General features: G+C 33.8%; 1 pseudogene; it reads right to left on the bottom strand.

The window, feature by feature from the left end:
• Positions 1–2,616: 2,616 nt before the first annotated feature.
• Positions 2,617–14,126, bottom strand: part of LOC133203662 (serine/threonine-protein kinase TBK1-like) — a 63,838-nt pseudogene continuing 52,328 nt past the window's right edge.

Here is a 14,126-nt window from a genome sequence, read left to right as displayed (position 1 = left end):
ATGTATCAACATATGAAGTATGATAATTTTCTTTGAAACTAAACTAAGCACAAATTTAAGAAAAGTGAAGTCATGGTCAATGTAAAGGTCAAGGTTAAAAAAATGTTCATGCAGTCGAAGAGCTCTAATCAATATGTATCAGCAAAGAAGGTTTCTTATAATATCCTGAATAGATTCTTTGAAACTAAGCTAAAAAAAGGAAAGGTCAAGGTCAAAAATGTTAATGCAGTTAAATAGCTCTCATCAATATGTATAATCAAATAATGTTTGATTAAAATATCTTAAATACTTTCTTTGAAATGCTAAATGCAAAGTATGACAGATAGAAGGACGGAAGAAGGACATGATAAACACTATATGTATATTCCCCAGTCATACTCATGGTTGGGCATAAAAAGTTTTTCTTCTCCTTCCTCTTTTTTTCTACATAGGTTTGAAAACAAGAGGTTCATAAGCCTTGATGGTCACCTGAGTATCACGAGTATATTGGGCTATGTTTAAACATAGTTTTTCTACATTTACTGTATACAAAAAGTACATTAGGCAATTAAAAAGTTGAGTTCTACAGAGAAAAACATAAATTCTGGAACTGAAAAAAAAATGTAAAGAAATCTAGTATTTGTACTTAAAGATTTATTAAGTTATTTTAATATTAATATTATTTATTATTATAATTAAGTGTATAAGAAGTTTTTACACAAAGGTCGTAGAACCTTTTTTTTTGTAAACAATATCTCATTTGCCTACAAGTAGATGATTCTTTCATCATATTCATAGTTTACAAAAGTATAATAACTAGTAGTTGGAACCAACAACTGTGATTTTTAAATTACCCAAAACAAACATGATCTATTAGAGAATAAAAAACAGATACAGAACAAAAACACGGAAGATTTTGACATGTGCTCATGAATTAAAACCAAAACAATTCCATTAACAAATATTCACTTGTATAAAGTTTAACACTAAGTATTCACATTAGTAATTTTTTACCTTTAAGATCCATTTCTAATAAAGTAAAAATCTTCTAATGGACTATCCCTGATGAACAGTGATGAACAGTGAAAACAGGGTTTTCTTCCCTTTTTTATAAATGAAAGAGAAGGAAGATGGATATTTCAAACAGCATGCAAGTGGTACAAATCTTATTTCATATAATATGCCCTCTTGTACAGAAGCCCATTTAGGACCTACCAAAAATATTTTTGATTTCCATATAACAAATTGTCAAATATGTAATAATGAATCTAAAAAGTTATATCAATTTTTTTTAATTTTTGAAAACAAATTTAATCTGTAATAAAAAAAATTGTTGAATATATTTGTTATAACGAATTAAAAAATTTGTTAAAACAAACTAAACTTGTTTTAACAAATTCTAAAATTTGTTATAATGAATTAAATTCGTTTAAAAAAATCAATTCATAACATCAAATTCATATGTATTTTTCTATAGGCACTAATTGTCGAATTTGATTAAATGGATTAAATTTGTTATAAAAATTTTTAGAATTGGTTTTTAATAATTTAATCTGTTATAATAAATTTTTGGTTTTGGTATAATGAATTTAAAAAAAATTGTTGTAAGAGATTTAATTATTACAAATTCAAAACAATTATTCTAATGAATTGAATTCATTAATTATTCGTTAATACATGTATTCAACAGTTCCTAATATCGAATTCAAACATATTTTTTGATAGGTCCTACATGGGCTTCCATACTCTTGAAACAGAAATAAAAGATTTTTCTTTAGAGATACTTGAAAGTGTTAGGTAATCCTGCATCGAGTTGGAATAATTTTTTTTTCAATTTAGGGAAAATTTCAAATTAATGGTGATTAATTTTTCTCAGTAATGACTACAACACTATCGAATGTCCGTTTATTTAAATACTGTAAAAAAGCCAGAAATTTTACCAACATTTATTCTTGCTATCATGTATGATTAAGCTTTATACATGATTGTCTTCATTACTCAATTAAGGATCTTTATTACCATGCACTCCTAATATTTGGGAATCTTGAATTCTTCCTTTGTCACTAGTTTTTATGTTGTAAAACTGATTTACAATCCCAATTTGGAGCAAACACTATTTTTCTCCAATACCTGAATATAACAGATGATGACAGCTTGATTTACATTTGTTAGCTACTGTACAAATGTAGGACTTTCTGCTCCCACTATATGTAACCTAAGCTCTTGGTGTTAAGACGAATGATTCTTCGTTTACAGTTTTCTTTCATTATCAATGATTTAATGTTAAGTTGAATCATTCACAGTTCTACCCTTATCATTTAATCATTCAAAGTTCTATCACCGTCACTGATTTCTACCATGCCTTCTAGTATATGTCTTTATAATGTACTCTGAATAACAATTTTTTTAGTGCATTCTAATTAATATCATCAGTGAAGCACTTTGATTTGCTCTTTTTAAGCTGATTATGCTCGGCATTATGATTTCTCTGCTGATTTTCTGATGATGGTGCTGAAATTTGATTTCACTGCTGTTCCTTATGCTGTGGTGGCTACAACACTGAGCTTACAACAGCGAGTGTTAATTTTTAACATTTTTTTAACTCCATTTGTTGGGAAACAGAGCTTCAGTTCTCACGTCATCCATACGAGCCCGCATTCCATGTGGCGCCACCTGTTGGGGTGTATGTATCTGATGGTGCCGTCTCTTGAACTCTGAAATTGTTTTTGAAAGATATTAATTTCTAGATTGCAATCCTTGTTCATGTAGCTTTCTCTGTTTTCATTTATCTTGATTTTAAAATGTTGTTTAAATCTTATCCAATGTTATATAAAACTTGACAATGTTGAGATGATGACCATATCAAAAGTTCCTGCTTTTGGCAAAGATTGATTGATTGTTGTTTAACTTCCCTCTCGAGAATTTTTCACTCATATGGAGATGCCACCACTTGCTGGTGGAGAGCTGCAAATGTTTGACCTATACTCGGCACTCAGGGCCATTGAGCAGTGAGGGATCTTTTTTGTACCAGCACCTACTGCGTTTATACAGTCTCATCCAAAAGACCGGTCTCCACGTCCCGCAGTAGGATTCGAACCCATAAGGATTAACTCCTTACTCCGTGACTCTAGAGCAAACGCTCTAACCATAACTGCGCCACACGGGCAACAGAACATTAGGAAGTAAGACCCTTGGATAAGGACACTCTTTGGGTGAAGTTTGAGTCAGATAGGACCAATGGGAGAAAAAAATGCCCAAGAAAAGAATGTTACAGAGCTCTGCTTTAACTTTGACAGACAAACCTAGAAACTTGGCACTTTGAAGTGAAAGTTGCAGGTCCTTCGGATGAGATCTTAAAAAACGAGGCCCCATATCACAGCAGGCTTTGGCACGATAAAGATCCCTCACTGCTCAATAAAGGTCTAAATTTGAAGCCCATATAATGACATCTCTATATGAGTGAAAATTCTCCAATGGGTCGTAAACCGACAATCAATCAATCTTGACCTTTGATCTAGAAAATTGGATCAAGGTCACTGCAAACCCTCCAACCACATGTACTCTAAAGGTGAAATTTCAGGCTAACTGGGCCAGGGAGAAATAAAATATGCTCTGGACAATGATTTTACACAAAGGTTTTCGGACCTTGATCTTTCATCTATAAAATTGGATTAAGGTCACTGAAAACCTAGTAAAAATCAATGTAAAAACATTCTCTGTTTTCATAATATTGTTATTCATAATTTTTCTCAGAGAATGACGATGACTTCATGGGGTGTCACAACAGCATCAAAACAGAAAATTTTAAAAGACGGCGCAGTTTGTATCCAGATAACTGTGGTTAATAAGCAAACACCATATATATTGTATGTGATTAATTGGAGATAAAGTGGATAAATTATTATTAATCAGGTTTACTAATTTTATTGTCACATTTCTCTTCACTGGGGACAAGCACCCGTACCCTTATGCAGGCCAGAATTTCCTCTGATATTCTTTACATCACAGAATGCAAATATAAGTAATAAACAATGATTATTCAGTGAACATGGCATTATGAATAGCAATAGCTCTGCTGGCACATTTTCTGGCATATGCCAGCAGAGCAATTGCTATTCATAACGCAATGTTCAGTGAACAACGTTGTTTATTTCTTAAATGTGTACATATGACAGGGTTCGACACTGTCGTTAGTCCATTAGTCTCAAACAAGTCTAATACATTTTCACCTGGACTAATAAAATCTGTGGCTAATTAGTCAGAACAGACCAATAAAAATCTCTAGAAAACAATTTAAATAAATTACTGGTGTCCAATTTTTAACAACTTTTACTGGAAAACCCTGCAAGTATTTTTAGCTTTCTAGCTTCTTGGCATGTAGTTAAGTAATTCCGAGTCATTTTACAATTGATTAATATGAAGTTCAACGTTTTAGCAATCATGATTTTGTATGACACAAAAAAACAAAGATGTCAGATGTTTTGGATGTAATGTAGAGAAAAAGAATGATCAGGAATATGATCATACTTCCTGATTGCGAGATTTCAATGAATCTGTGGAATAAAACACTTGACATAAATGCTTTGTTTTGTTTTTTTCAAAAAAGTGTTAAGTACATTTTAATGTTTTTTTAAAAATTAGTTGTTACAAAACATTGGGGGTTTTTTATGGACTCGATCATAATTCATATGCTGACTAGTAAAAGAAGCACTAGTCTGACTAAAGTCCTGCAAATGTTAGTTTCAAACCCTGTATAAAATATTATATCTAAGTTACAGGATGCTATCCTCATTTATTCAATACAATATCACATGGAAAGTTTGTTACAGGGTAATTAACCTCTTGCAAAAAAAGGTATGTCTACAATTCCTTAAAATTTTGAAATATAAACTAATTTACTAATGAAGCTGCCATCAGCTTGCATAAAATTTCATAATTTACCCATAAGCCAACATTCTGTCTGATTCCTCTAGAGACTTTTGGTTTTTCTCCACCTCTTCTTTAACTTCAAAGCTTTTAATATTCAGATCATCCATTCTGGAAGGAAAAGCCCAAAATAATTTAACATAGGGCTCTTTGAAATACATTGTGTTCCAATATTCTTCTACACTTCTTCTACACTTCTTCTGCACTTCTACAACTGCTCAGCCAAAATGTAATAAAATGTATAAAGAATTCCGGGTTCATATAGCCAAGGGTGATCTCCTGGAGGACAACCGCAATGTAACTAAACATTTTTAAAAAAAAAACTTTTTATATACACAGCGTAAAAATGAGATTTTTTTTTTTCATTTCACTATATATTCCATATAAACTTTACATATTTTTACACAACAGAGGTTGTCCTCCAGGAAAACACCCTTGGCTACATGAATCGTTTTTTTTTTTCTTTCTATATACGGTGTGTTATGGTATGTCATCGAAAGGATATCGTACAGTTAGTCTAATGCAAGTTGAAAGAAAAAAGTATCTACCTAATATGTGAATTTCCAATTTTGCAGAAGAAAACAGAAATTAAAAAAGCACTGTGTAAAACAACAAGAGGCCCATGGGCCACAACGCTCACCTGAGTCACTTTGGCCCTGCTGTTCTTATGAGATTTTCCCCCTGTAATACTTTGATTCCCTATTGTGGCCACACCCTACCCCCAGTGGCCATGATTTGAACAATTTAGAGTCTACACTACCACAGAAAGCTTTCACTTCAGTTTCACCTTTTCTGGCCCAGTGGTACTTGAGAAGAAGATTTAAAGATTTTTCCTATGTATTTCAATGTAAAATTTTGATTCCCTATTGTGGTCCCACCCTACCCCTAGGGGCATGAATTGAAGAATTTAAAATCTACAAAACCTCAGAAGCTTACTTGTGACTTTTACTTTTTCTGGCCCATGGTTATTGAGAAGAAGATTTTAAAAGATTTTTCTTATGTATTTCAAAATAAAACTTTGATTCCTTAATGTGGTCCCACCATAACCCCCAGGGCCAAGCTTTGAACTATTTAGAATCTACCCTACCACACTACCTCAGGAAACTTCCACATAAGTTTCAGTTTTTCTGGCCCAGTGGCTCTTGAGATTTTTAAAAGATTTTTCCTATTGATGTTAATGTAAAACTTTGATTCCCTATTATGGCCCCACCCTACCCCCAGGGGCATGAATTGAACAATTTAGAATCTACCCTATCTCAGGAGGTTTCCACATCAGTTTTACCTTTTTCTGGCCCAGTGGTTCTGATGAGAAAATTTTTATTGATTTTTTTCCAATACAGGTAACTCTTGATGGCTCGAACTTCGATCTCTCGAATTTCTTGATTGCTCAAAGTGAGTCTCCGGTTCCAAATTTTCCCCCTATATAACTAAGCAAATTTACTCTTGATTTCTTGAACTCTCAATCTCTCGAAACTCTTGATCCCTCGAAGTCAAAATGCATTCTCGCCATGCATATTCTATTGAAATTTACCCTCTATACCTCGAAGTGGCTATGTGTACACAAGCGTTACATAATTAACACCTTTACCTGGACATTTAAATGGCCCGAGGCAGAAGAGGGACGGGATGTTTATTCAGGTGTCACTTATACTGCAAGGTGATAAATGATTGATTATTAATCATATTTTGCCTGTCTGCTAGCTCTTACAATAATTAACATCAACTGTTTTACAATAATCTAGAGATGCAGTAAAAAGTAGAAATTGATTACAAGACGCGACACTAATTTTAAATCGGTATCAAAGTTAAATGAATAATAAAAATGCAGAAACTATGCATAGCAGCATCGATTTCAATATGACAACTATTGAAGAATAAATACTTACAGAACTGCATTCGATGATCATGTTTGGTATCAACATGTACAAATACTGTACGTGTACATAAATTGGCATTTTCAATATTTAGCACAATCACTGGGTGTGGAGGTGTTGGCTTAATCATGACTTAGCGCTACACATGTCTGTGCCGTGTATTGTATATATAAATAATTTCTTAGCAGTATTCATAAATTAGCGCATCATTGTCTGCGCCAAAGCCGCTAAAATATGAAGCCCGCTTTTTTAAGTATACATACAGTAGTCAATGCTACATACAATGCTATAAAATGTTGTTTTCATGTAACGAATGCGTAGTATGATGTTTGTACTACATAGAAAAAATAAATAAATATGACATGATGATATACATTTTTTGCTTTATTCAGTATAAGAAATATTCACCTATAAATACAAAGAAGTATCATTGTTTTATAAAAACCACCTGTGAAAGGTCAGCACAGCATGGAAATGAATAAAATCATTACATCCAGTAAGATTAATTTTAAACCCTGTCAACCAACACGGAAAATTCCAGACTCTTGAAAACTCAAACTCTTGATCTCTTAAAATTTTTCCTCAGTCCCGCGGACTTCGAGGTATCTCGAGTTACTTGTATATATTTCAATGTAAAACTTTGGTTCTCTATTGTGGCCCCATCCTATGCCCAGTGCACCGGGGGCCATGATTTGAGCAATTTAGAAACTAAGCTTTCACATAAGTTTCACCTTTTCTGGCCCAGAGGTTTTGGAAAAGAAGATTTTTTAATGACCCCATCATATTTTTGTCTTTTCTTGAGTATCTCCCCTTGGAAAGGGGCTTGGCCCTTCATTTTATCAATTTAAAATCCCCTTCACCCAAGGATGCTTTGTACTAACTTTGGTTACAATTGGCCCAGTGGTTCTTGAGGAGAAGTTGAAAATGTGAAAAGTTTATAAACGGACAGACAGATGAATAGGTAATCAGAAAATCTCCCTTGAGCTTTCAGCTAAGGTGAGCTAAAAAAAATGTATTCTGAACTAGAGCTGTACGATGTAATTATTTTAATTTTTTTAAATCAAGGAAAAATGGAAGTTTAAATCTACATACTTCTTTGAAAGTCTGGCTCCTAAACTGCTAGAGGACATACTGGACTGAACCCCACTTGCTCCTAAACCACTGTCTCTGAATGCTGGGTCTTGTGACATTGGGCGGGGACTCAGTGGCTTCCCTGACAATGCCTGCCACTGAACAGGGAGGGAAAACCCTTTGATATGTGTTCTCATTCCCTCCTTGGCTTGTTCAGCTAACGACAAACATTCTCTGTCCATCTGAGGATAGACAAGTTCTTCTTTACAGAAATCAACAGTTCAAGTTAATTTTCTAATTGTACCAGTCAATGCACCGAGTGAAAAATGATTTGTGTGTGTATATATATATTTTTTTTACATCCCTCAAAGTCAAATAAGATGAAAAAATGCAAATCAGTCTTTAAAGTAATGTGAAATAATGATTATTTATAGTGATACATGACTTGAATACTGTGTATAAATCTGTATCATTTTTACCTTGTCGATGCGATTACTGAGCTTCTCACGACAATCACTGACAGAGGCGATATTCTGCTCCACCTTCTTTGTTCTCTGAACATTCTTCAGCAGCAATCTAAAAGTGTTACATGTAGTAACATAAAAAAAATTATTAACATTATATGCATTGAAAAAGTCTAGTAAAGTTTTTATCTTAGTTGATCCTAATATTTCTTGAAGTTATTTCCCTTTGACCATAACTTACCCAATCTGTTTGCCAAATACACTGTACGTTCTGGAGAGATTCCTCAGGCAGTGGCCTTGTAGTAGGGAGACCAGCTGTACGCACAGGTCCTGTATCCGGATTCTGTAACAGGGTCAAAGTTCAGGTAATTACAGGTAATTAATTAGGTCAGAGTAAGCTAGGTATTCAAGTAACGCAACAGATCAAACTTATTTTTAATCTCAACAATCATTCATGTGTAGCAATATATTCATTATTGTACAAATTAATTATCCCTTATGAAGTCAACATGGTGAAACTAGGACCCAAGACCTGGGCCATGAGATGACCTGACCCGACCGAGGCTTTGTAGTGGCTGAGGTCATGTCAGGTCAGCAAGTGGGCCTGGCCAATTAGAGGATTTTTGGGTTATTCGTTTCCTCATAGGCCAATCAAATTCGAGTATTCTCAATAGAGTTATAATAATCCCCCCGTCTACATTACAGGTGTTTAAGGTGCTACCTGTCTGCCTCGTGGACGTATTCCTCCTCGGAACACAGTGTCTTCTGTTTTCTGTCTTTGGTGAAGGCTGTCGATATCTCCTCTATCTTCCTACACAGATGTTCAGCTTTCTGCGTGCTGGGAATGGTAAGTTGTATTCAAATTAAATTTTTTAACAAATAAAACTTGAGAATTATTCTCAACTAGTTTGAAACATTGTTTTCTTTCTAACATTCAAGGATTTTTTTTTTTATTTTAAACAATATAACAAACTGTCACTTTGTTTCACATCCTTTCTATAATTTCTCCAGCATTGAAAAGGTCTACATACTTCTTAAAATCAAACCAATACTAACTATTGTAGATGTTACCACATTGTTTTTTATTATTGACAAAGTTCTTGGATTTTTTTTTTTGATGCCTTTAATGGCTTCATTTATACTTCTACTGTGGTTCATGGTTTTTAACAGAATCAATTAGGCAACACTGATTCTGACAGTCTTTTTTTTTTCTTTGTTATTAATCGCAGTCATCCACAGTAAAATCAACATAATAATATATGACTCATCAAGATCAATCTTCATGAGTCATTTATGAGTCAAATTCTACAATGTACAGTACACGTCTATTTCATGATTCACCCGACAATGTATTAATTTGGTTCAGATGTCACATTTGAATAATTTGCTAGAATAATATCCGTGTGTTTCCAGTTATTTGAGGGGAATCATAGTAACTGTACTATAAATAGAATTCTTATAACTCTACTCATTTTTCAATATCTCTGAGTAAATCGATATATTTTGTCGATTCCCTGAGAATCACCATAAAAAGTTTCGCCTCAGGAAATAGGCTTATTCTTGGGGAACTGGAATCTTGCTGACTCCCTGTATACTATAACTGTCTCAAAAATCACTCATCTTAACTTGCAGACCAGGTTCTCCGAGCTCCTAACTTTGAATAAGTACAAACCAGTTTTCTTCCTCCATACAGCCTACACAGTGACTAATGGCTTCCTTCTCCTGCTCGTAGATCTTGTTCATCAGAACGTCCATGTACACCTTACATTCCTCTGATCGATTCTCAGCCTACAATTCAAAAACGGACAATATAATCAGAATTCTGCAAACAAATCAAAATCTGTTTTAAATCTGAATATGTTTTCACAATGGACGTAAATGAAATTTGAGAAATCTAGCAATAGTGAGATTCAGTTTTATGTTAAGATTATACAAGAATAGATATGGGTTACCCCATATCCAAGATATTCGACTTTTAATTTATTCGAATTTTCATTGTGCTCAGATGATTTCTAATAAAAAACAAGTATTTACTGACAAATTGATACTCAAGCTGTAGAAAGTCAACTATAAAAGTGCCATATATATCCTAAAGTGACATAATATTTAGGCTACTGAGTTTCAACATCTTTTGTTGAATAAAAATATGCATGTACTAGGAAACAAACTGCATGTACATATAACGTTACATGCATGAAGTGACTTTATCACAAAGTTGCACATGCCTAAAAAATAGATTTAATTTCACATAGAACATAGACTAAATATAATTAATAGTATAATTTAAAAAACTTATTTAATTAACACCTCACTCATTTTCAGGAATATTTAATCCAAACAGCATGTTACAGGCCTATAGCAACGTTTTCAAAGTGAAGGGGGGGGGGGGGGGGCTCCAAAAAAATCCTGCGGACTATGGGCCTGTGCTACATATGTACCATCTAAATTTCCAATTATAGAATCTTCTGTAAACAAGTCCAAGACGTTATGGATTATCAAAGATCAGCCCAATTTTTTAAATAGCAAAACTATAGATCTATCAAGTATAAATTTAATTTATTTTTTAATTTTGTGCTATTAAAGTACAATCACTCAAAGTAAAGGCAGATGTTAAAGATGGGACAACCTGTCACCTTTTAGAGTAATCAGTGAACTCGTCCAGAGACGGCCTTTGTTAAACGCAAAGGAAAGCGCGAGGTCGGTTGCGGCTGTGGAGCATCACTGAATATTCCTTCGTCATTGAATAGAATCCGACATTAGATTTTGAATATGCAGATGTTTTGAAGATAAACTTCATTTTTGTTTCTAGAAATGTTTTTATTTATAAAAATAGTATATTTCGTGTTTTTAAAGTGAGTAGATCGATGACCTCGCATCGTTTTAAACAGACAACTCAGCCCCTCTAGCCCAGTCTAGGGCTTGAGTAAAAAAAATTGCACTTGTTATGAAACTGGTGTATAGTTCTAAACTTCTTCATGTCTGTAGAAAATCTACATGTATATGATCTTAGCGTCACTAGCGAACGGTGCACACACCTGTGCTTGCAAGACCAAACAGCCTAGGTCTACACACGTGCGAAGATCCTTTCCGACGAGTTCGGAATATCACGTTGCTGTGCAGAGAAGTTACGATAGCAGCTGTTTAACCAAAATAACCATTCCGTTATTTAAAAAAAAGAGAGAAAAAAAAACACAGTTAATGATTAACATTCTCACTCAAAAGAAATATACGGCAATTAACGAACAATAATCATGACAGTAATATAATTGGTGAAAAGAGTTATCATTATCAATCGAAGTATGACCTATATATTTTCGTGAAAAAGACTGAGGAGGCAGCGAGCGTAGGAATATGAAAACTTTTTATTTGCTCCGGGGAAAAAGTGATTTTCTTAAAATCTTTTTACATTAATTTTGTTTACTTAAAGGTATTAAATATACATCATTATTCTTAACATTTGGTGTAATGTTGTATCTGCTGATCATGAATGGAACTATTTTCTTCGGAGCAATTGTGTGAAGAGTACCTGACTTTAGTAATATATCTTGAATAGATAATATGCACTGATCGAATATATTAAAAAGACCATTAAAGATTAACTACTAGAGATGTGATAAAACACACATGCCTTGTTCAAATTCTAACAAGATTCCCATGACCCACAATGCTCACTTACATCACTATGGATGGCCCTTCTGTTCTTTTTCATCAGATTTTTTCCCTAATGTATATTCCTATGTAAACTTTGATCACCTATTGTGGTCCCACCCTACCCCCTGGGGTCATTACCTAAAAAACTTCAATCTACATTACTGAGCAGGGGTTGAAATTTTCCTGGAAAGCCCACTAGCCTAGGGGTTACTGATTAGTAAAAAATTACTACCCCATACCTCAAACTAACCAGCCCAATAATTTTGCATACAAAATGAAAACAAAACAAGTTAAAGTTTCAAACGCTTTGGTGACAGAAACTCTCAGTCAAAAGAGACAATCAGTCTACATATAAATGAGAAAGTAAACTGACAATAATTTTTTTTTCTGTTCTGCTAGTCTGATGGACTATTGTTATATTTAAATTAGCTAGCCCGAGTCTTAAAATGACTAGCCCAGGATTATGTGAGGATGCTTCCATATCAATATGACTAATCATAGCTCTGCTGTTCTTGAAAAAAGATTTTTATAAAGATTTTTTCCTTATCTATTCCTTTGTAAAAATTTGATCTCCTATAGTTGCCTCGCTCTAACCCCAGGGGTCATGATTTGAAAAAAAATTGAATCTACACTGTGTAATAAAGCTTTAATAATTCACATAAGTTTCATCTTTTCTGGCCCAGTGGTTCTTGACAAGAAGATTTTTAAAAAAAAAAGTCACCATACATTGTATTTTCAAAAATTCTTCATTATCTCCCTTTAAAAGAGGGTGTAGCCCTGTGTTTTGAATAAACTTGAATTCCCTTTAGCCAAGGACGCTTTGTGGCAAGTTTGATTGAAATTGCCCCATTGGTTCTTGAGAAGAAGTCAAAAATGTCAAAAGTTTACAGACAGACAGTTGTACAGACGGATGCCATAAAAAATGTGATCAGAAAAACTCGAGCTTTCAGCTCAGGTGAGCTAATAAAAATGGTATTTGTCTTAGCTCCATTGCAGGGTCATCTCCCCCTCCTACACATGGCTAACTTTTCCTGACCCAATTTCTCTGCCAGGTCTTCTCCTCACCTTTTTCAGCACCTCTCTTGGATTAATATCTGACACTATGTTCTGTATCCTCTGGTATTTATCCCTAACAATGGCTGCCATTTCCTGATTCTCCCTTAGCAGAGGAAGAAGAACGTCCAGGTGTCCGATGAAGGAAGTGTATGTCGCGTAGTACATGTTCTGTCTCTTACTGTGTTCCTCAAGTAACCGCATCATGTCTGGAATCGCATTGTTAATGTGGCTGGTCAAACGGAATATGTAGTCTCTGATAAAATATTAAAAATCGAATTTATTTTTTTATCCATTGATTTGCAAGCTTGTATGCTTTTGCTTTTCCTCTTTTTAATCATTTATAATCTTCTTTTTTTTTTTGTTTAAGTAATAATTATTGTCCCTTTGATCCACCACTGTTGATCCCCACCCAATATTACTGCAAGTCTTTGTTTGGAGTATTTAACTTAAATACATGATATTTATTATTGTGAAAGATATATACTTCTTTTAGTACTTCATGCATTTAGGCAAGATAAAGCAATTAAGTATAAATTGCAACAATATTTCTGTTCCAAATCAAAAATGATCGAAATCTAGAAGTTGGGGGGAAGCCATCAATTCCGGATGGCCACTTCCGCCCTGGAAGTGCTCCTGGAATTGCGCCTCTGTTTTGTCATCAAAACTACATTGTGTTACAGTACAAAGGATATTGTTTTAGAATACTATTGGATAATGAACGTAAGTTTGTTTCTACTCAAATAATATTTCTGAATTAATGAAGCAAAAAATACACCAAAAGCTTATGGTATCTGAACAAATGGGGAATTCAATTTGTAGGTAGTTTACTGACATGTCACAAAAAACCGATAGCTGCCATTTGAGATTACATTTTTTTTCCCAACAGTTGGTTAGTTTTTAAAAAACACAAATAATGGCACTGAAAGAAATTAGATGATAAGACTATTATAACAAGTGGGCTTTTTACCATTGTTAGCGGAAGTGCATATCTCATTGAGATAAAGGCCCTTTCATCAGTCAAGGATTTCAAGAAAATAAAAACCTCCATTGTTATCAAAAAACATTTTTTTCAGAGGCAATTCTGTCTGTTTTATGAATAACCCTG

Source organism: Saccostrea echinata, unplaced genomic scaffold, assembly GCF_033153115.1.
Source record: "Saccostrea echinata isolate AGI-Se365-2 ecotype Australia unplaced genomic scaffold, CSIRO_AGI_Sech_v1 ptg000051l, whole genome shotgun sequence".
Lineage (NCBI taxonomy): Eukaryota > Metazoa > Mollusca > Bivalvia > Ostreida > Ostreidae > Saccostrea > Saccostrea echinata.
The sequence above is the reverse complement of the archived record's forward strand: the minus strand, read 5'-3'. Positions and strand labels throughout refer to the sequence as shown.